Here is a 24,684-nt window from a genome sequence, read left to right on the forward strand (position 1 = left end):
GCGAGGTGGGCACCACACTGGATAAAAATTATGTTGCAAGCACCATCTACCCGGGCGATTAGATTTGAAGGTACACTCAGCAATGAAATCTACCAGGACATGTGCTTTAATTGCTTTGCGCGGCTCAAACCAGATATCATATTCACTAAGCTTGATTGCCCATTTGGTGAGTCTTCCTGAGATCTCTAGTTTCAGGAAATTTGTTTCGACGACTGATCTATTAGCACCACTATGGAGTGCACTTGGAAGTAGGGTCTTAGCTTCTGGGCAGATAATACCAAGATGAAGGCAAGCTTCTCAATGTTTGGATACCTTATTTCAACAGCATGAAGTACTTTGCTAACATAGTGTGTTGGTAATTGTATTTTGTCTACCTCTCTGACAAGGATTGGGCTTTACTACTTCATCACTTGCAAAGAGATATAGAGTTTGAGCTCATCTCCTACCTCTAGCCTGGTCAGCAAAGGGAGCGAACTGAGGTATTGGTTTAGTTCGTTGAAGGCGAGCTGGCATTCCTTGGTCCACTCAAAGGCCTAGTTCTTTTTTATGGCATTGAAGAAGGGAAGACACTTCCCAGCCAATTTGGACATAAACTGGTTCAAGGCTACTATTCGTTCTGTTAACCTTTGGGTTTCCTTAACCATCTTGGGTGGTCTCATGTCTAAGATCATTGAGATTTTTGCTGGGTTATCCCAGGAACTATCCTTAACCATCTTGGGTGGTCTCGTTAGCTGACGATGTAGCCCAAGAACTTTCCTGAGGTCACAACAGAAGCACACTTGTTTGGGTTCAATCTTAGGTTGTGTTTTCGCAAAACTTTAAATACAAGATTTAAATTAGAAACTAATTCTTTTGAAAATAGAGTTTTTACAACCATGTCATTAACATAGCACTCAACTTTATTGCCAATTAACTCTGAGAAAACAAAATTCACTAATCGTTGGTAGGTCATTCCAGCATTTTATAAACTGAATGGATTGACCTTATAACAATACTGGCCTATCTCGGTGATAAATGCAATCTTCTTTCGATCCTCAAGGTCCATCAAAATCTGGTTGTAGCAAGAATAGGCATCCATAAAGCTGAGCAGTTCAAATCCTAAGGTCGCATTTACTAAGGGATCTATGCTAGGTAGGGGGAAGTTGTCTTTTGGGTAGGCGTGGTTTAAGTCCATGAAATCTATACACATCTGCCATTTTCCGTTTGCTTTTTTCACTAAAGTTGGGTTCGCCACCCAGCTCAGATACTGGACTTCCTCTATGAAGTTCGCAGCTAGAAGCTTCCCCTCTTCTTCATTTACTTTCCAGGGCAAGGTTTCTCTTCCTTTGCCGGATTGGTCTAACTGTATGGTCCACATTATGTTTATGAGTTATAAGATTAGGGTCTATACTAGGCATTTTAGTAGCTGACCAGATGAAAACATATAGATTTTTTAATAAAGGCTTACCAATTCAGATCGCAAAGGATCTTTTAGGTGGGCTCCTATTTGAAGGATTTTCTTAGGGTTGGTGTTAGAGACCAGTACTGCTACTATATCCTCAGTCGGGCAAGCTCTTTCTTCAGTGTTTTTTGGTAGAGGATCTCGGTCGATGTTGACTATCATTTTACCTTTGGCTTTCAGCAAAGCCACGTAACATTTCTGAAACTCTAGTTGATCACTGTGTAGCACTCCCACCCCTGTGACTGTTAGAAATTTTAGTGCCAAGTAGTAGGTGGACACCACAACTCACAATGCATGTAGAATTGGTCATCCCAAGATCGCATTGTAAGGCAATGAAGCTGCTACTAGTAGAAAATCATGTTCCAGGTGAGTTGTGTGTGTGTGTGGGGGGGGAGCTTGCTTCAATCGGTAGTCTGATCCTGCCAATCAGGCGAACAACTTCCCCACTAAATCCTACCAGCGGTATGTCAGCGGGCTGTAGGTCGGCCTTACTTAGTTCCATTCCTTTGAAGGCTTTAGCAAACAAGATGTTAGCCGAACTACCTGAATCTACCAAAATCCTTTTTACCTTGAATCATTGATGAGCAATTTTACCACCAAAGCGTCGCCATGAGGGTATTGGATTCCTCGCATATCATCTTCAGTGAAATAAATGACTTCTTCTGTTTGGGGGCATTTGTGTGGCGGGTTATCTTCTTGTTCCAGTTCATATATTGCATTCCTCCTAACAGATGAGGTGCATCCTACTATAATCGAGCCCCCTGTGATCACGTTGATAGTTCCTCTAACCTGTCTCTCTGGTGCTTGTTGGTTTTTAGCAAGTGGTTCCTGTTGTCTACTACTCTACGGTGCTTCCCTGTTAGCTTATGCTTCTTGAGTTCTCTCATCCTTGATGAAAAGTTTCAAGTAACCTAGCTTAATGAGGTCCTCAATTTCATTCTTCAATTCCAACAGTTCTCAATATCGTGTCCGAAGTCCTTGTGGAAATGGCAGTACTTATTCGGGTTTCTGGTGTTGGGGTCCCTCCAACTTGGGAGGCCATTTCATATAATCATTAGATTGAATATGCATGAGAAGCTCCTTTCTACGAGTGTTCAATGGCATAAATACCCTACTATACACGGGAGGTGTTCCTGGACGTCGTCCTACTCTTCTGTTTGGCAACCTGCTTTTTCGGCGTGGCAACCTGCTATGTCTTCTCCTTGGGCATCTACTTTTATGAGGTGACCTTCTCCTTCGCTTGGTTTGACTTGTGCTTGCCTCTTCATCTGTCTGCTTCCTTTTTCCTACTATTCCAGCCTCTGCTCCTACCGCTTCTTCTGCCCTAATGAATTCATGGGCAACCGTGAGGAACCTTTCCATGGTAGCTGGAGGGTGGAGTTCCTAGTTCCCATTTTAGCTTTCAATGCTTAACACCCTTTTTGGCTGCTATTAACACTACAGAGGGATCTAAATCAAGAATCTACAACCGTTCCATGTTAAAGCGTCAGATGTATTCTCTAAGTGGTTCGTTGGGCTTTTGTAGTATGCTAAATAGGCATGTAGCTGATTTTGAATGCGACGTGCTTGTGATAAATTGGTTGATGAAAGATTGGGCAAACTGGTCCTAGTTTTTTATAGATCTTGGGGCCAATCCCAAATACCATACACATACTAGCTTCTTTTGCTCCGTGAAGGAGCATTAGAGCTTGGAAACTGTTAGTGTGTTCTGTTGAGTCTGATTTTGCTTGGTAGGATTCCAAGGTAGGTGACCTGAAGTTTTTAGGGTGTAGAGCTCTGAGAATTTCCAACGCGAGAGGGGTTTCCCTGGTCAAGCTGGGTTGTTCAAATAAAGTAATTATTCTCCCTGTTGTCGTGCTACCTTCTCCCAAACAAACCTCGCCCTCTGCTCGAGCCAGTTGTATCTTCCTTCCTGTGCGGTGTGTTCTTTTCTTTTTTCTGGTGCCTTCGACAGAGCTAGCTGCATTAGATTCAACAAGGGCCTCCACATGGCTCTCTTCTGGTCCTTGCTCATCCGGGGCAGTAGTATCTTCTCTGTTTGGTGCATGGATTTGGCTACACTCTCGCGATTGGGGTAAACCTTCTTGATTCAAATTGTTGGATTGTGGGGGTTGTTGGTTGTTATGAGGCTGGCTGTCCTTTGGTGCTGCTACTTGTCCAGATATCACCGGATGCTATGGTTGACAATGATGCTGAGATTGCTGGTGAAGTTGTTGAGATTGCTGATGAAGTTGCTGCTGAGACTGCTGTTGGTGTGGTTGTTACTGGCGTGGTTGCTACTGGGACGACTGCTGCTATTGTCTAGCAATAAGAACAAACAGGTTCTCTCATGACCACATTTGTTCAGTCGTGGTATTGACATGCCATAGTAGGTCATTAAACTATCACATATCCACTACTGCGGGAGGGGCTACTGGTTCCATAGATGAGGGGGCATATTCACATTCTCTGCTTGTCGCAAAGGAACGCCGATTTGACCAATGGTGATGGTTGGGATCCGGTTGTTGATGTTATTGGTGGAAGGATTTCCTGAGGATTCCATTGAAAGGTTTCTTTGGGTAAAATGAGAAGGATAAAGAGATGAATGAAAGGAAACACAAGCTTTTTGCTATGCTTCCCACTAACCGCGCCAATTGATGAGGCACAAAATATGCCCACCAATAGATGAGGCATAGAATTTGTTCACTCCCTCTTGTCTGAAGGTCCAAGCTGAGATCTATACAAGAGAAAGAAGGTTAGAGTGCCTGTGTAAATTTTACCCAAGAGGATACTCTGATGCTTAAGTTATTGAGTGGTTCTATCAAAGAAATTGGGAGAGAGTGAGAACTTATGTATGCCTCCCTATTGGAGTGGTCCTGGGGTCTTTTTATAGCTACCTGTGGTTCAAGTGTTGTTGGGTAATGTCTCAGAGCCTCGTACAGAGCTGTTTCCTAAATTTTGGGTGTATTGGTCAGTTGATTGTTGGATCCATGCGGTGGTTACAAGTCACCTGCTGGTCTTGAGGCGGTCAACTCGGTGGACCGTTCCCTTTGTTGCGGCTATAGCACTTATGCGAGTGTTGCCTTCAGGACTGTTTCGAGTGAGCTGGTGCTGTCAGAAGATTGAGCTCGCCCTAGCTCAGCTGTGTACCAGATACTGACTGTCACGTGTTACTTTGGCATGCTATGCCGGACGCTATGGGTCGAGCTCGCCCTATCTCGGTCGTGTACCTGATGTTGGCTACCACATGTCGAGCTAGAAAGCTGTCTTGCTGAGTGGGACACTGTATTGTTGACAACATCCACATGTCCACCATCAATTAGGTTGACCAAAATGTCCCTCATCAATGCCCAAAGAAGGTACCAAAATCCGCTTCCACTGAAGATGGCACAACTTGAGATGAAGCAGGTTCAACAATGTAGTTCTTTAGCAAGAACTACAATCCAACAACTTAAATCGAGCAAGGGAGGTGAGCACAAATTGGATTTGATGTTTTCTTGCAAAAATCAGAATCAGAACTGATCTCTATTAGTTCAAGAATGGAGGTCTAATTAGGGTTACGACGGCAAGAGCAGAAGGAGATACAGAGAACTGAGAGTAATGTATTTTCTGGAGCAGTTCACCATCTCCTTTTATAGATCTTAAAAAGCACATCTCTTAATCCAATTAGAAGTTTCCTAATCCAAATCTTTATTTGGATTTAGACTCTTTAAGTGGATAAGAGATATCCTCTTATCTTATATGCTGATCGAAACCTAGATGCATACCCATATTTTCCATTGTCACATGACTGCTTAAGCTATCATGTGACACCCCTAATTAATCAAATTAATCTTGGGCCCTAGTAAGTAAATGACTCACATCCCTAATCAATTGTTGGATAACTTGGCTCTCTTTGTATGGCGTGAGACCCTAACATTGATCTCACAAAAGCCATATGGGTTCAGCCTAGCTTCTGTGACAAAGCCTGGCCAAATTCACTACTAAACACAGTGAACTCCTGAGTCCATCAGTATGGGATCTTAATAGGCCCAACATTTACACTAAATGGTCATTGAGTCCAACCATCTTATGAAGGCCTAAGGACTATGGTCTTAAGTGAGATTAACTCATTAGGTATAATAGCCTTAAATGGTCTTACACTTAATCTCTCAGCCCTTAATGATTAAATACTACCGACAAGAGAGGACCTCTCCCTCAGTTGCAAGGTACAGTGTTAAACTCTCTACTCAAATGGATCCTGGGAATTAAAACCTTTTGCAAACTATTTTCATAAAACATAATATATATTTTCATATAAATATATTTTGCAAAATAAATCTCAAACATGGTTGAAATTGACTACTAACAGTTTTGGTTTCCATCAAAGAGAGTATAGCCCCCGATCATTCACTTTGTCTGATAAAGGGGATGATCCTGTCACTATGATCACCCACTCGAGTGAATTCTTAGACTGCCCCAACATACCCAGATTTTGACCCCCAAAGGATCTCATTGATTGGCACATCAAATAGAGCCTAATCCGACCCCTAGTGCAATACCATAATCGAGTCTAGGGGTTAGGTGTAACTTTCTAGTTTTGCCCACCAGTCTCCAAGGTCCAGGGCATAACTGAAAAATGGTCCGAGATCAGTGTTTCAAACAAACACACGCTACATGTGCTTTGGGTCTAACCCTGGTAGCTGAGACAAGCTACCCCAACCTTCCTGGCAACACATTAGTGTCAGCCTTGGCAGGATAAATCTCCCTAGGTCTATCCAATGACTGAGAACATTCTAAACTAACACGAGTCTCATAAGTGTCCAATTTAAGGGTAATTACATAGAAACACACCAAATACAACATGACTGAATTATGTACTTTTATTCATTTACAATAAATATTTTATGTGCATCAATTTGATTGGAGCTAAGGGCATACACTATCTAGCAGCTTAGCTCTTTACCTAGAGTATTTTTCAGTTGTTTGATGTCCCTACCATCGGAGTTGGGAAGACTACTAATATGTGCTCTCCGGTGAGCAAGGTTTTCTATGGAAGAGAATATAGATAAATAAATGAATAATACATCCTAAAAAATGATAAAAATCATTTAAAAAGGAAAAGGGAGGGGTCTAGGTTTGATATCTCTACAAATCAGAACGTTGAAGAAGGTTGCTTAACATTTTTTCAGTTGTAGTAGTAGTAATAAAATAATAATGATAAATAATAATAATAATAATAATAATAATAATAATAATAATAATATTATTATTATTATTATTATTATTAAAAGGATAAAAATATATAGAAAAATAACAATAGGAAAAATTTTCTTTTAACTTGTTCTTGAGATTTGATTTCTTTATTATTCTTTTGCATTATTTGTTGTTTTTTATGCTTATGCTCCTTTGGGATTACCATGTGGGACCCACCAATTGGATCTAGGCGAGGGGGTGCCTAACCCCTTCTCTCTCCCATTCGAGTCTTGCCCAGACTAGTTAGCTAGTATCTTAGGCTTTGGAGTCACTACAAATTAAAACAATTTTCTTGAAATCATTCTCAGATGTCCCATTACCTTCACTTCCATAATTGATGGGTGGCGACTCCAAATCCAGCCCAAGTCAGCCATTTTCTGACGCTCACAATAAGCAATACTATTTTTTATCTTAAAATCTTCCACCATTGAGTTCAAAATTGGTTCCCAATCTCTCACTTTCTCCTCTATAGTAACAACGTATCTGTTCTCCCATACACTGTTTTCCACTTCCAATGACAACTTTGGGTTATTATGTGAACTAGCTATTATAAATGTTAACAATAATGACAAGGATAATCCACGCACTCAAGGAGATTAGGAGACCTTTGGAGATCTGGAACTATCCTCCTAGGATAATTCCTATATAATCAAGATAACCTCTATCCTAATAGTCTAATCCTATTGTAACTAACCATCCTATAATTATCTCCTTATCTGTACATTCTCTCAAACCTTGTAGAACTCCTCTCTAATTTAAACTCCTCTTCTATAAATACCATACGTCAGATGGTACCCAGCACCATCGACATTATTCTTCTCTAATTATTCTTTTGTTTTTCAGTTTTATTACTTTTTTAACTTGGTATCAGAGCCATGGCTCACAATGGAGTGCACTCAGCAGCAAGCTCAAATACAGGAAGCTTCAACCAGTTTCTGAGTTATGTGTTAGAAACATCAGTAATCAACGTTCCCAACATTTCTCTTTCGCTTCCCATCAAGATGAGTCAAGTCAACTACCTACCTTGGAGGGCATAGATGATCCTAGTTCTTAGAACCCACAAACTACTCGGTCTCGTATAAGGAACGATGCAAGCTCCTCCAATCCATATCGATGGTCCTGATGGACAGAGAGTGATAAACCCAAAATATGACAACTGGGTGCAGCTGGATCAACTTGTTCTTGGGTGGATTATTTCTTCTCTCACTAAGAGCATAGTAACAGAGGTGATCGGTCTAACCACAGCAGCCGAAGTTTGGTAGGCCCTATCTGCAACTTACTCTGCCATTTCAAGGTCGAGAGCACTTCACCTGAACAATAGCTGCAGAGCATCAAGAAAGGTTCAAAGTCAATAACCGAGTATGCCAAGAAAGCCAAGGTAATTGCCAACAACCTAGAAGCAATTTCTGAACTGGTAGGCAAAGAAAATCTTATACTCTGTATTCTTTCTGGATTGGGGACCGAGTATGAGTCCATAGTTACTGTGATCACTAATAGGACTGATTTTGATGTTCTTACTACTAATGATATACTAGGACTGCTATTAAATCATGAGGCCTGGTTGGAACAATACAACCAGCCCGCCATTGATAACCCTACCATAGTGAATTTTGCCGTCCATGGTAAAAATAAAAATAATTGGAACTCCAAAAATACAAACCGTGGGGGTGGTTCTGCTCCCGGCAATGGCAAAGGTTGTGGCGGTGGCTGCATCCGTGGAGGTTACCCAATTAGTACAATGGCGGCAAAAATAACAGTGGTGGCCATAGGAAAGGCAATTTTTCCCAAATTATATGTCAGGTCTGAAGTCATGGATGCATTTCTAAGTTTCAAGCATCATGCAGAATGCTTGTTATCTACAAAAATAAAAAATTTTCAATCGGACTAGGGAGGGGAGTTTCGCAGTCTCTCCCAGTACCTCGACTCCAAAGGCAATAATCAGCATCTGGCGTGCCCACACACTCATGAACAAAATGGTACAGCTGAAAGGAAGCACCGACACATTGTTGAGTCAACACTATCTCTATTGGCTTCCACCTCTCTCCCATTTTCCTTCTGGACTGATGCAACACAAATGAAAGTATATCTGAACAATTGCCTTCCCTCTTAGACTCTTCGTTGTCGCTCTCCATATGAGGTACTATTTCAAAGAATCCTGGATTATACATTTCTCAAAATTTTTGGTTGTGCCTGCTATCCTTTCTACAATCTTATAGTCACCATAAATTCAAATTTCGATCACAACAATGTATTTTTCTAGGATATAGTGCTGCTCATAAAGGTTACAGGTGTTTGCATCCTCCCAGGGGATGTGAATACATCAACCGGCATGTCATCTTTGATGAATCCCAGTTTCCCGGTATGCAACTCTTCCCAGTTGACCGCTCAAGTATTGATCGTACCACTTCTCCTTCAGTTACCCCTATCGAATTGGTTACAGGTCCACCGGAGTTGTGTGCAGTAGCTCCACCATCAGTTGGCATCTCTTCTCCACCATCAGCTGATGTCTCTTCTCCATAATCAGACATCCACCGCCAACCCTTGACATCATCAGAGACCTCCTCTGCTCCTCCAATATCAATTGATTCTACACCCTGCAATGATCCATCATCTGCTTCTGAGCCTCCTCGCCAAACCAGACTAGTCCAAGAGATTCTTGATGTCACTCCTGTTGTACCTCCACCTCCACAGAACTCATACCATGGTCACAAGATCGATGAATTCTTCAAAATTGTTTGCAAATTCCACTACAAGGTATCCTATTCCAGCAAAACTTCTTGCTCACATCACACTAGAGCAATGTGAACCGGCCACATATTCTAGTGCGGCCAAGCATCCAAACTGGCAGCGCGCTATGCAGCAGGAATACCGTTCCCTCATGAACAATAATACATGGGATCTTGTTCCATACCATCCAGGTATGAATGTTATCGGAACCAAATGGATTTACAAAATCAAACGTAAATTTGATGGCTCTATTGAGCGTCACAAAGCTCGCTTGGTAGCACAAGGTTTTAGCCAAGTACCAAGTCTTGACTTCTTAGACACTTTCAATCCCGTGGTTAAACAAGTTACAGTCCGTACTGTCATTGCATTAGCCGTATCTTTTGGGTTGAATATTCAGCAGCTCAACATTAACAATGCATTTCTGAATGGGTTTGTTTCTGAGGAAATTTATGAACAGAAACCCAGGGGTTTGAAGATCCTTCAAAGCCCACTCATGTCTGCAAATTATGCAAAGCTCTGTATGGACTACGACAAGCTCCATGAGCTTGGTTCTCTCAGCTGAGTTCAGCTTTCCTCAGTCTTGGCTTTCGCTGCTCCCAGGCTGACCCATCCTTATTCATATATAAGCATGGTAAGGTCTCCATATTTATTTTGGTTTATGTTGACGGCATCTTAATCACGGGATCCTCCCCGCATGTTGTCTCATGCATCATCTCCTCCCTCTCGGAGACCTTTGCGTTAAAGGACTTGGGTAACCTGCATTTGTTTTTGGGAATAGAAGCTTATTCCACTTCTACAGGATTGGTCCTAATGCAGCAATGTTATATTCTGGATTTACTTTGGCGAAACAAGCTAGCAGATGCCAAACCCATTACTTCACCCATGGCTTATGCAAATTGTTCTCTCTCCAAGGTGTAGCTCTATCGAATCCATCCGAATATAGAAGCATTGTGGGTGCCCTTCAGGACATCACCATCACTCGACCGGATATAGCCTATTCGGTCAACAAGGTTGGCATATTTCTTCATGTCCCCACAGATGCTCATTGGGCTGCCATCAAACGGATCCTCCATTACTTAAAGGGCACGTTGGATGTTGGCCTCCATTTCACGAAATCCACCTCTCTTCAGCTCCATGCGTCCAGTGATGCAGATTGGGAAACAATCTCATTGCAAATCCATCGTAAGTCCACAGGAGGCTATTGCGTACACTTGGGAAACAATCTCATTGCATGGAGTGCCAAGAAACAAGCAACTGTAGCTCATTCCAGCATAGAGGCAGAATTTCGAGCACTTGCAAATTCGGTGACAGAACTAATTTCGATCCAATCTCTCTTTTCTGATCTGGGATTCTCATCCACATCTCCTCCAGTTGCTTGGTGCGACTATGTGGAGGCCACACACCTAGCTGCACACCCGGTGTTCCAAGCACCAAGCACATATAGGTTGACTTTCATTTCTTGCGAGATCTAATTCTCAAACAGAAACTACTGGTCAAATTCATCTCTTCAGAAGACCAAATAGCCGACATCATGGCTAAAGCTCTTCCAACACCACGGTTCCTTCATCTTCAGTCCAAGCTGCAAGTCTTCGCAAAGTTGTTCCGCTTGAGGGGATGTGTTAAGGACAATGACAAGGATAATCCACACACTCAAGGAGATCGGGAGACCTCTGGAGATCTGGAATTATCCTCCTAGGATAATTCCTATCTAATCAGGATAACCTCTATCCTAATAGCCTAATCCTACTGTAACTAACCTTCCTGTAATTATCTCCTTATCTGTACATTCTCTCAAAGCTTGTAGAACTCCTTTCTAATGTAAACTCATCTTCTATAAATACCATACCTCTGATGGTACCCAGCACCATCGACATTATTCTTGATCTCCAATTATTCTTTTGTTTTTTAGTTTTATTACTTTCCTAACTATAAATGACCCTTGTTTCTTCTGATCATTGTTATAGGGCGGTCAACTTCCATAAAAACACTCAACATCTTTTCTTTCGGAGAATCCAATGCCCGAGAAACAGAGGTATTTTTGAAAATCTTCTGAAAACCTTAACCGGCCACTAATTCCCTTCCCTTCTAGCAAGCAAATCATTTGGTTATAATATTCATAAGTGAATCTGTAACAGTAACATTCCAACCTTTTATGTTCTATTATAGCACTGACTTATACCATTTATCTATTGAGCTCATGGAACTTCTTCACCCTACCATTCGAACAGAGAATACTGCCCCATCCACAAACCGTTCAGCCATCGTTTTGCTCCTTTGATTAGAAAAAAATGTAGCTTTCCTCTCCTCCTTTAACTTCAAATACCTTCGATCCTACCCTATAGAATCTTCTAAAATCAGATTTTTTGCTTCAATTTGAAAACTCCTACTCTACACCGTTGTCTCCATCGCCGACTATGCTAGAGAACTCAGATTTTGGTTTGGATTTTTAATAAACTGAATGATTTGATATGATTTTTAAAAATCAGTCACAGTTCGATTAACTGAACCGTGAGCACGACCATCATCAATAGAGTTTTTCTTGCCCTTTATTTCTAATATGTTGCTACCCTTCCATTTCTAATATCAAATGTCACTTCTCATAAGGAGGTAGTTTTGGGGGACTTGCAATGCAATCTGTTAAGAGGCTTCAATACTCTTTTTGGCTTATATGCTTCTTGTTTGGCACTCTTTTAAGTGCCATTATCTATAGTTGCCCCTTGTCTGGTTTGCATTTCTTTTCCTTCTCATGGGCTTTTTCTTTCTTTATTTTTTGTGCCTCCTTTGACAATTGAGAGATTTACTTCATTTCCTATAAAAAGGTAGGGTGGAATACTGGGATAGATAGAAAGAAAATGTTTAAATCAGCTCAACAGGCTAACAAGGGTACATATTGATTCAGGGGTTGAGGATTAATGATGATGTAGAAATGAGGGCCTCCTTTCTAGGCCTACTAACAATTTCAACTTCTTCTTAGCATTGATGGGTGGTTGGCTTCTTCCAAGCCAAGTCCACTCCCATCCCTAGGTATAGTATATGTGGCTCATGAAAGAAAGGCTTATCATTATAAGGCTCAAAGGACTAATTAGCGGTAATTGACCATACTTATTGGGCTTTATCAAGGGATTAACAAACAACCAAAGATGACTTCGCTTCCTTGAAACACACATTGTAGGGGTTTCAACACATCCAATTATTTTAGTAATGGGCTCAAACTTCCCATCCCAATTAAGGCCTATGAGGTAAACCCACCCCCGGTTCTTAAAACAACTCCCAACCTGGTTGAGAATTGGGGCCTCGGCTCCACTCTTTTATTATTATTATTATTATTATTATTATTATTATTATTATTAGTTCGATTTCCTTACACCTTTGGGCATAGCTATAGTCACAACATAATAAGGTTAAGTGAAAACATCAATGAAAAAATTCCACCCGTTCATATTAGAATTACTTCCATCTAAATCACATGTCAGAGCAAGCCATAAGATTACAAATGGAAGATAGGTTCCCATGACGGTTTGGGTGTGCCCCTTATTTTAGGAGTGTAGGTATGTAGCGCTCACTCAGACCCTCAAAGAACATCAAACTTCAAGATTAACACCACATAGTACACACGAGCAGCTAACAACCAACCCCCACGCTATGATGAACCTGCAGCACACTAGCATCCCTGCGATGAATTTGAAATATGTACTGTAGCAATCACGATAAACCCGTAGTTCACCGAGTAAAACCAGTGTTATAACCCAAAGAAACCACATCCGAACCCATCCAAGAGTCCCACGCCCTCAAGAATGTGTGATGAAGCCACACCCACTAAGGCGTGCGATGAACCCACAGCACGCAAACGTGCTCGTGACAACTAGTCAAGAGAGACCCAAGCTGAGCCCATGGCGAGGCACACATATGCCCAAAGGCATGTGGAACCCATGACAGCAAAGGACATAGCGAGCCACCACATGGAGTTAGCAAAGTGCCTCCCGCCGAATGGTGACATCACCGATGCCACACAGGATTAGTTATAATGTGCAAAAAGGCAGTAGCACACACGAGTAATGAGCGGTCTTAAAGATAAGGAAAGCCAATCCTTGAGAAGATCCTCATGAGACACATGGCAAAACCCAAGTAGTGCACCCAATAATTGACAACAAATCAAATATTCCCTTTCCCGATATGGAGTGAATATCCTCATCTCCTACCTTTTAGGATCTCAGGACCTCTCCCATAAATAGAGGTCCTTCTTATATTGAATGGTTGTCGAATCCCAAGCATTTGTCACCCAGTATTCCCTAGTATGCTCCAACTCTCCCATTCTGCATCCTTAACCTAAAGATCCTCACTTCCCTACTTACGAGACCTTTCTCTGTCTTTCAAAGAGACTGCTCCCTAACCAAGCCTTACCCCTCCTACAATAGAATCCATGGTTCTGTCTTTGATCACAAAGAATGGTCTCAAGAATGATTAACCTCACCACCGTTCCCGAAGAGCAGAACAACACTCAGGAGAATGCCTGTCTCGAGGTGGAAAACCAGCCTGAGATGGAAACACCCAATCATGCCAAGATCGAGATATTGTCAAATAAGGTTTACGGGTTCAAAGCGCTTCCAAGACCGATTCTGGAGGCTAGAACATATGCAAGAGGAGACGAGAAGCACCCTCCAAATTCTGCTCAATTGTTTGGTCCAAGCCAAACAAACCCCTATCGCCACTCTTCCCAGCGTCCCCAACTCAAACCCTAACCCAAGCCGCCATGCTTCCAACCCAACGTCTACCATCCCTGAACAACCTAACAAAGTCAACCCAACCCTAACCCAAGCGGGCCATAAACCAGCCCACCAATACCATGCCTTCTCCCACGCCGACCCAATAGTAGAGGCTCCCCTCAATTGGGACAAATTGAGGGAATAAGTCCAAGGGCTGGTAGTCGAAAGCCGTTACCAATCCCAGGACTCGGCCATCTTGCAAAAGTCGTATTCCAATCGCATCCTATACAAAGCTTATCCTGTCGGGTATACCCCTCCCCAGTAGTGGCCACAATATGATGGTTAGAGAGGTAGCCTACAGGAGCATATCAACAAGTTCAAAGACATCCTCGGTTCATTCGCTTTCGATGGAGATCTCAAGGTATGAGAGTTTTCAAAATCATTAACTGGTCCAGCCTACATGTGGTTTGTGAACCTCACCCCTAGAAGCATCAATTCATGGGGAGAGCTAGCTAAAAAATTATTGTCAAAGTTTTTCACCCTAGAGAGGAAGTTGACCATGGCTGACCTACGAAACATGGAACAAGGGCCAAGGGAGGATCTTCTGGCCTATGTTATGAGATTCTAGAAGCTCACGCACTCTGTTTTCGATGAGCATGCCACCGAGAAAAGCTTCCTCGAACAAGGTGTACAAGGTATGCGTCCCACCTTCAGGATCGACATTGAAAACATCGAAGTCGAATCCTCCAATCAACTTTGGAGGTGCACGAAAAGGATAGCGTGAACCGTTAAGGACACCTCCCCATACAACAGGAATGCAACATATGCGGTCAATAGAAGACCCAAGAATAACGGAGGAGCAAGACAAGGGCCATATTAGCGAGATAATGCCCAAGGGAAGAGAAACACACCACCACCTCTCCCCTTCCCCTGCACAAGGGAGGAGGTAATCATGATAATGAACAAGTTAGTTAAGGACAGGGTCATTAACCTACCGCCACCAATGCTAGGAATAGACACAGAGAAGGACAAGCGCAATGGGATATGGTGCAATTACCACTAGACACCACACAACGACATGATGGACTGCTTCACGTTAAGAAGGTTGTTCATGCAGAAGATAAAGCTGGACCAGTTCGTGAAGAAAGACCCAGCTTGTGTGGAAACCAAACCACTCCCAATCCGTACCCAGGGAGGCAACATCAATGTGGTTGGGGCATCTGGCCAGTACCAATCTGACGCTTTGGTAGAGAAACAAGAGTAGAGCGAAGAACTACAACAATTCTTCACCAAGCATGGGGCCAACATGATGACACAAAAGTTGGTCATCAGAACACTAGTAGAGGTATTCCAGAACCCACTATAGCCCTACAGTCGTGACCGTATGGTGTATCCGGAAGCGCATCATCAAACACTCTAAACACCAGTTTAAACATTTATAATTTTTACCGTTTCTCAAACAAGCGCGTTGTATCCATAGGGAAGCACGGGGAAAATTAATATATACTTAGATCCGGACAAAAAAATGCAATCAGGAATGGCAGAAAATATGAAAATAAAATCGATTATTGCTGACATTAAATGTTTTAAATTTAAATAAGACAATAAATAAAAATCAGAATTTAATAAAGTATGGGAATCAACAAAGAAAATAAAAGAAATAAAAAAAATGACCCAGAATCCGAATCCGATGGCGATAGCTACAGATCGACTAGACAGCTTGCAAAAACTCATCCTGACAAGAACCAGGCGTCTATCCTTTCTACAGCCCTCAAACCCCTCAAGACACCTTAGCCTTGAACCGAACAAACTCAGATCTGCAAAACAGAGAAACGAACAAGAACTAAATCTAAAAGATTGCAGAAATAAAAATAACAGAAAAGAAAATACTGGAAAGAAAAGAAAATTCTAAAAAGAAAAGGAGAAGGCACCCAATATTATGTAGGGCTGAGATTTAAGGGCTAAAGGCTGAATGGTGAAGATTAGAAGTTTGGAGGCTCCCTACAGTTAGAATGCTAAAAAGAGAGTGCCTTAGAATGGATGGTGGAGATTAGAAGGGATGGAAGGTGAGGACTTAACAGTTAGGGAAGGCGAGGGTTTGTTAAGGATCAAAAGAATAGGTTAAAAGGTGCCCTAGGGTTTGCTAAGGTGTGTGGAGCATGCTAATACAGTAGGAAGGGCGTCAAACTGGGTTTAGCAACTAGGAGGCACCCTCATGCTTTTAGTTTTTCACAAAAACACCCCCTCTCTCAGTTGGATTTAACACCAACTTCCCAAAATTAGAATTTCAGCTATGAAATGCATTTAACAAGAAAAATGGCTCATCTTGACTATTCTGATGCAAAAAATACCCTTGAATTGATGCCCTTAAGGCATCAAAATGTAGAGTTATCACACCCCCAACTTAAACATCGCTAGTCCCTTAGCAATGCAACCTTAAAATTACACTGATCATAGAGATCTTTCTCATCTCAAGATCCTCTCTGACAGAATTAGTCAAGCATCCTGATTCCAGCATTCTCAAACTTTGTATAAATCGTTATTGGGCTTAAGGGGTAAAATCATCTTGGCTTAAAAATCTCATTTACCCTTCCATTTGCAGACTGTCTTGATAATTTGATATTGATTTTAAAATTATACATGTATTCTTCTTATCATTTCTGACAATAGATTTCTACCCCTGAACTTGATATGCATACTTATTTTTTGTTACATTCCACCGTTTTACACAAATCTTGACACTTGCCTTAGGTGAAGAGACCTGGTAAGTGTTAGGTAAGTGTCTTTGGCATTCCCTTTTCCATTTGACGCAAATCTCGACACTTGACTTAGGTAAAGAGACATGGTTACTAAGTCTAGGATGTTCATTGACCTTTTTCTTTCTCTCTCTCTCTTGTTTTTTTTTTTTGCAACATTGTTCAGGGAAGTCCACTATTTCTAACAATTTGAAGAATTTTTGTCTAATTTCTCCATCTTTCTCTTCTTATCTTGGCAGGAGCAAACTTAGGAGTATTTTTCAATTTCTAAACAGTTTCAACAATATTCAACAAATAAGATCAATTTTGACTCCTATCACTTGCTACCAATTTCTATAAAATCCAATATTCTTTTATCAGTTTCCTCAAATTTTTCTGTTTGGGAATCTCTTTTAATGGAAAAAACGTTGAAATTTTTAGTGAAATTTAAATTCTACATATTTAAAGGCTTAGCTTCTCAATTTTTTTTTTTTCATTTTTCTCTCTCTCTCTTTCCTCACCCCCAACTTAAATGCCATTGTCCCTAATGGCATGACTAGAATGATGCAAAAAGGATTTGGGCCAAAGGGAACAATCAATAGGATTTTCCTGAGGGGTTCAAGGTCTTCCACCTGGTCTCGAATCAAGAAAAAAAAAACTCAAATCCTAACAGAAGAAGCACTAAAAACTACGTTGGGTTGCCTCCCAACCAATGCTAAATTTAACATCTTCATCCAGACACATTCACGCACTTCTTCCATATACATTCTCTGACTCACTTTCATCTTCATACAAACAGGGCTCAAACTGGGCTAACCAAGGGGCAGACATGGCATCTAAAAGATCATCAACTACATCTATCTTGCACTCATCTTCCCCTAGGTTAGGATATTTAGAGCCAATAAAAACATTTAACCAGACTTTCTACTCCCCAAATGAAATGTCCATTTCTCCTGATTTATAGTTAGTGTTTGCGTTAGTCGTTGCTAGAAACGAACATCTTAAGATTATTAGGATGTGCTTCAGTTCCTCAGTTGGGGTCATGTTTGGGACAATAAAATCCACAGGGAAGTGACAACCCTCTACCCTGACAATGACGTCCTCAATGACACTTTGAGGAGTCTTGACTAACCAATCAATAATTTACTGAATTACTGGGGTAGGATTTAACTCGCTGATCCTAAACCTGTCATGAATGGATGGAAGCATATTTATACTGACCCCTAGATCCAATAAGACCCGAGCGAAGGTGATTCCAGAGCATTATTCTTTGTGGGGCCAATTGTGGCTCCACCATTTGAGTACACAGCTCTTTTAAAAATTTGGCATAAGCCGGGACATGTTGGATTGCGTCAAGGAGAGGGAAGTTATATGGACTTCACTGCTCTCCACATTGCGAGTCTCTTTCTTCTTTCGCAATGACTAAACTGTGAGTGCAGTTGGAAAGGGGACCACAGGTTGGTTCACTAAAGGCTCATCTTCTAAAGTTTCCTTTCCTTCTTCTTCCCCCCTTAACTTAGGGTCTTCTTTCTCCTTTTTCTAACTCTCTCACATGGGTCCTCTAAAATCCTCCCACTCCTTAAGGTTGTAATAGCCTTGGTATTTTCAGACTGAGGGTTCTTAGGAGGTGGTTGAATTTGTTGTGGAGGAAAACCTGGTAGATGATTTCTAGGAGTCGTAACCGGTTGACTCGATATTTTCCCTACTTCTCTCCTCTTCTTGGCTTTGGCTAGTTGTCCTATTTGGCTCTCTAATCTATCGATGGACTGCTGCTGATTTAGGATTAGCTGCTAAAGTTGCACGAATTGATCATCTACTGCATGGATCTGAGGAGGTTGGGGTTAAGCCTGGTACGGTTGGACTGGTTAGTTCCTAGGGTACACCTACTGGAATGAACTATGTACTTGTGGCCTCTAAAATTGCTGAGCCATAGAGTTAAATGTGTGGTATTGCTGGGACTGTGCGTAGTTTTGACATGGTTGAGCCAGTTGAGTCCTAGGGTAATCATTGTACTCCCATTGGGTTTGGGCTTCAGACCACTAGGAGTGCCTCTCTGGCTGGGGGGGTTTCTTGGTTTTGGGCCCTATAAGTGAAGTTGGGATGATTTTCCCACCCAGGGTGGTATGAGCTAAAGAATGGGTTAGCATTGGGTTGGAAAGATGAAATGGCTGCATGTACTTTGTTTGGAATGGCTAATTGACATGGGCTCATTGTAGGGCATTGGCTAACATGATGGATCGGGCTTGCATGGATGGAACATGATGGATAAGATGACAACGTTGGGTATTGGCCACTTTGTTGATGATATGCAAGGACATGGTCAATCCTATGGTCCATCCCATTAATCTTGTCCAGTTGTCAAGACACATGGTTCTAGTTTATCAATGACACAGGTTGGAACTAGTTTCTCATTCCGCAAACTCTAACCATTGAATTCATTTTGTTTTAACCCCCTTTTTTTTTAATTTGAAATTTAAATTCTGCAATTTAAACTCAAATTTGAATTTTTAATTTTATTTATTTTTTTTAAGTTTGAACTTTAAATTTTTGAAATTTAAATTCAAATTTAGATTTTGAAATTTAAATTCAAATTTAGATTTTGAAATTTAAATTTAAATTTGATTTTTTTTTGTGTTTTTTTTTAATTTTGAAATTTAAATTCAAATTTGAATTTTTAAAATTTTATAATATTATTTTTTACTTTTTTTAATTTGAAATTTAAATTTAAATTCCTGATTTTTTTTTTGAAATTTGAAATTTAAATTCAAATTCATATTTTGAAATTTAAATTCCTAAAATTTCAATTCAAATTTAAATTCTTAAATTTTGAAAAAAAATGCAAGCAAATCAACCACACGACCTAGGGGCAGACCTAGGGCTTCCTAAACTAGTGGTTCAACCAATGTGAATCATCTTAGATTCACTTGCAATTACACCACTTCCTTTGGATAGCCAAGTAAGAAGTGGGGATGTGGGAGGCTCCCCTTGCTCTCACAAGGACCTAATTAAGTAACCACAAAACCTGCTTTGGCGTAGTCGCTTAACCTCTTTCCTTAGACACTAACCGCCGGTTATGCAAATTAATTACAAGCTTTCCTAAAATTAAGCACACCTTTGAACCAAGTGTGTGGCTTCCCAAAAGGATCTTGCTATCCAGATTTTAAATTAGGGTTTAGGGTAAACCGCATGTGAAGGGTGGTGATTTTTTGGGCCAAGGAAAAGTGATGAAATTCCCACCTTATCTTATTTAAGTTGGGTGCCTTTAAATGAATTAATGAAACAAAAACAATCAAACAAAATGAATGCAACTAATTACAATGCATGAAATTCCCACCTTATCTTATTTAAGTTGGGTGCCTTTAAATGGATTAATGAAACAAAAACAATCAAACAAAATGAATGCAACTAATTACAATGCATGAAAAATTATTTCTAAAACGTAGTTCAACAATATAACATACAAGAATAAAATAAACTAAGCACAAGAAGCAATTAAAATAAAAAGAAAACCTAGCACATTCACAAATAACAAAATAATTTCAGTGTTTAAATAATCCTATATGATGCATGCTCTAAAACATATCAAATCCTAGATGTTGGTATGCAAATGCAAAACTTTTAAAATATTATTTTTTATTTTTTATTTTTTTTTGAAATTTAAATTTTAAAATTTAAATTTCAAATTTTGAAATTCAAATTTAAATACAAATTCATGTTCGAATTAAAAGTAAAATTTAAATTCAAATTTGAAATTTAAACACATTCAAAAATTTAAACAATTTCCTATTTAATGATTAATTATTCAATTAAATAACTAAAAAGAAAGAATTAAATAAGGCAACAAATAATTATAACATACAAAAAATAAAAGAATTAATTATGCTAAAAAGATTAACAACTACCAAAATAAATTCTAACAAGAAAATTGCTATTGTAAAAATTAAACCAAAAATAAAATAAACAAAAAAAATTATGCGGCAATAAATAAAATAAAATAAAATAAAATAAATGATATTTTTTTTAAATAAAAGAAAAACACGAACCTAATAGGACAAAAATTCAAACAAGAAATTAAAATAAAGAAATAAAAATAGATCTAGAAACAAAACAAAAGTGAAATAATACTAAAAAAAATAAATCAGATCTAAAAAAATTAATTAAAAATTCAAGAATCGCTATTCAACCAAAAAAAAGAGTTCAAAAATAAAAATTAAAAAATTAAAAATAAAATGGGATGACTACACCTGAAATGGAATCCGATTTCTCTTCTCTTCTCTTCTCTCCCACAATCCCGCAACGCTCCGGTATCCCACCTTTCACTATTCCGTCCTGCAGAATCAAAGAGAAACAAGAATTAAACTGACATAACGGATCAATTAACAAAACAAAAATAAAAAAAATAATGAAATAGATCCGGACAATGCAAATAAACAATTTTCTCCGTACTTCCTTGGCAACGGCGCCAAAAACTTGGTGTGTCCGGAAGCATGTCGTTAAACACTCTAGAACACCAGTTTAAACATTTATAATTTTTATTGTTTCACAAACAACTACTAACGTAGTAAATGGGTGAGAACAAGTCGTATCCATAGGGAAGCAAGTGAAAAATTAATATATACTTAGATCCGAACAAGAGAATGCAATCGGGAATGGCAGAAAATACAAAAATAAAATATATTATTACTGAAATTAAATGTTTCAAATTTAAACAAGACAATAAATAAAAATCAGAATTTAATAAAGTATGGGAATTAACAAAGGAAATAAAAGAAATAAAAAATAATCCAGAATCTGGATACGATGGCGGTAGCTGTAGACCGGCCAGACAACTTACAGAAAACCCTCTTGACAAGAACCGGACATCTATCCTTTCTACAACCCTCGAACCCCTCGAGACACATTACCCTTGAATCGGGCGAATTCAAATCTACAAAATAGAGAAACAAACAATAATTAAATCTAAAAGATTGTAGAAAAAATAATAGAAAATAAAATAAAGAAAAGAAAAGAATGGTTGATCAGAACCAGTGGCGGAAGTTGCAAAATGGTTGAACAACTAGTAGGAACCCCTTTTGACAAGATCTGGGCGTCCTCCCCTTCTACAACCCTTGAACTCCTCAACAAACTTTAGCCTTCTTAACTCAGTGAATTGACCAACCCCTTCTCCAGGGCCCTTAGGGTCCTTTTTAAAGAGAAGGGTGGATAAAACTGAGATTAGAGAGAAAGCGGGGGGCAACAGCTGGGTTTTTGCAGAAATATGGCACCCTATGATTTAGAATGGAGGGTTATGATTGTTCTAAGGTGATCCTAAGGCTGAAAAGAAAAGGAGAGGGCACCCAATATTATGTAGGGCTGAGATTTAATGGCTAAAGGCTGAATGGTGAACATTAGAAGTTAGGTGGCTCCCTAGGGTTGGAATATTAAAAAGAGTGCCCTAGAATGGATGGTGGAGATTAGAGGGGATAGAAGGTGAGGATTTAGCAATTAGGGGTGGCAAAGGTTTGTTAAGGATGAAAAGAATAAGTAAAAAGGCACCCTAGGGTTTGCTGAGGTGTGGGGAGCATGCTAATACAGTAGGAGGGGCGCCAAATTGGGTTTAGCAACTAGGAGGCACCCTCCTGTTTTCAGTTTTTCACAAAAACACCCCCTCTCTCAACTGGACTTCACACTAGCTTCCCAAAATCTACATTTCAGCCATGAAAACTTACCATTTTTCCCCAGAATTTGAGCAGAGACCCTTAAAGGCCACAACATTGCATTTAACTGGGAAAATAGCACATGTTAACTATTCTAAGGCTGAAAGTACCCCTGAAATGATGCCCTTAAGGCATCGAAATGCAGTGTTATTGCCATAGCAATATGGAGTTCATAGTGGACGAAATGTTGGTTGCTAACCCCTATCACAATAAACCCTTATACATCATGGTGCAAATAGGGGGTTTCGATATAAGAAGATCAATGGTTGACCCAAGAAGTTCTATCAATCTCATATCTGTCCACACACTAGAATTAATGAATGTTCAGAAGGAGGATATCAAAGGACTGCCATTAGAAGCAACAAACTTCAGCAGGAATCCATCCATCACCAAAGGATTCATCGAGCTGCAAGTAGCGATTGGCCCATTCAGCATTGCGCAAGAATTCCAGGTAATCCCGGGAAGGACTTCTTACCATGCTCTCTTGGGGCGTCCATTGATACATGAATTGGTCTTCATCCCCTTGACATACCATCAATGCATCAAAGCCAGATACTGAGGGAAATCAATAAGCATCCTAGACACCAGGGCCCCATTCGATAAGTCTGAAACACACTTACAGGACGCCATCTTCACCAAGTTGGCAGATGACTATGAGATGAGGATAGCCAAAGTTGAAGGAACAAAGCTGCCTCATCCACCAAAACATAAGAAGAGAAGTAGGTGTGCCCGAATGAACAGGAGCGACGGGAAGGATTATTACACCATTATCAAGCCTGTAGGAACCACAAAACGTAAGAAGAGAAGTAGGTGCGTCCAAATGACTAGGAGTGACGGGAAGGATTATTACACCATCATCGAGGACGATGAAGGCGACGAACCACCAACAGCCAAGAAGGCGATACTTGAGGTATGACTTTACAATATACTTTATTTAGTGCAACCTAATCGCAATATGCAATAATAGAACAAATCTTGTTTATCAAAATACAGGACAACCTACACCTAATGTATGATTAGTTCTTCTCGATACCAAATACATGCTTATCTAGTCATTTCAGTTTTCTGATAAGAATCATGAGTAATGTTTCAACCGGTACTATTTCACAACATCTCAAAATGACATTGCAACAATCTTACCGTTACACAAAACTCCACCGTTGGGCATCACACAAAGGTAAAATATTCAACCACAACCCTTTAAACACAAATAAATATTTAGAAGAACACTTAATAACACGAGCAACTTCAGGAGCCGAAAGAAGATATCTTGGAATACTACGATGAAGTCAAAGCGCCTTTGAGGTGCATGATGGATTAGATCGACACGGTCGAGGAACCATTAGAGGAGATCAATTTAGTGACTGACGAAACAAACAAAAGACCTTTATACATATCCGCCAAGCTAGCACCTGAGGACAGAGAAAAGCTCATGACACTCATAAGAGTTAAGGAGGTATCCTTATCGCAAAAACCTTAGAACCTGGATCCAGCCTAACCCGTGTTCTTTCACAAAGTTTTAGGACGTCTTCGCCTGTTCATACGACCAGATGATAGGATTAGACTTAGAGCTTGTCTGCCAATCCCTGTGCATAGGCCCAAAATTCTAGCCAGTAAAGCAGCCGTAGAGGATTTTCAAGTCAGAGATAACCCTAAAAGATTAAAGAGGAAATAGAGCGGATTTTGAAAGTGGGCTTTATCAAACCTATAGCACATCCTCAGTGGCTAACCAATGTAGTCCCAGTGATGAAGAAGAATAGACAGTTGAGGTTAGTACCTTCCCACCCAGCTCTTTAGCAATAGTACATCACCCAAACACTAATTCCACATTATCACAAATGTTGTGTCAACTTTAGGGACCTAAACAAGGCATGCCCAAAAGATGAGTTCCCTCTACCCAACATGGTGGTGCTGATCGACTCCACTACAGGACATGAGCTCTCCTCCTTCGTATATGCTTACAGCGGATACAATCAGATCTTCATGGAACCCGCAGATGCACCCCACACAGCCTTCAGGACACCTATAGGGAATTTTGATTACAAGATGATACCCTTCTAACTGAAGAACGCGGGGGCCACATACAAAAGAGCGATGACTAGCGTCTTCCATGATATGATCCATAAGGAAATGGAGTGCTATGTAGATGACATATTAGTCAAAGCAAG

The sequence above is a fragment of the Nelumbo lutea genome, chromosome 5, assembly GCF_056320005.1.
Source record: "Nelumbo lutea isolate HS-2025 chromosome 5, American lotus-T2T, whole genome shotgun sequence".
Taxonomy (NCBI): domain Eukaryota; kingdom Viridiplantae; phylum Streptophyta; class Magnoliopsida; order Proteales; family Nelumbonaceae; genus Nelumbo; species Nelumbo lutea.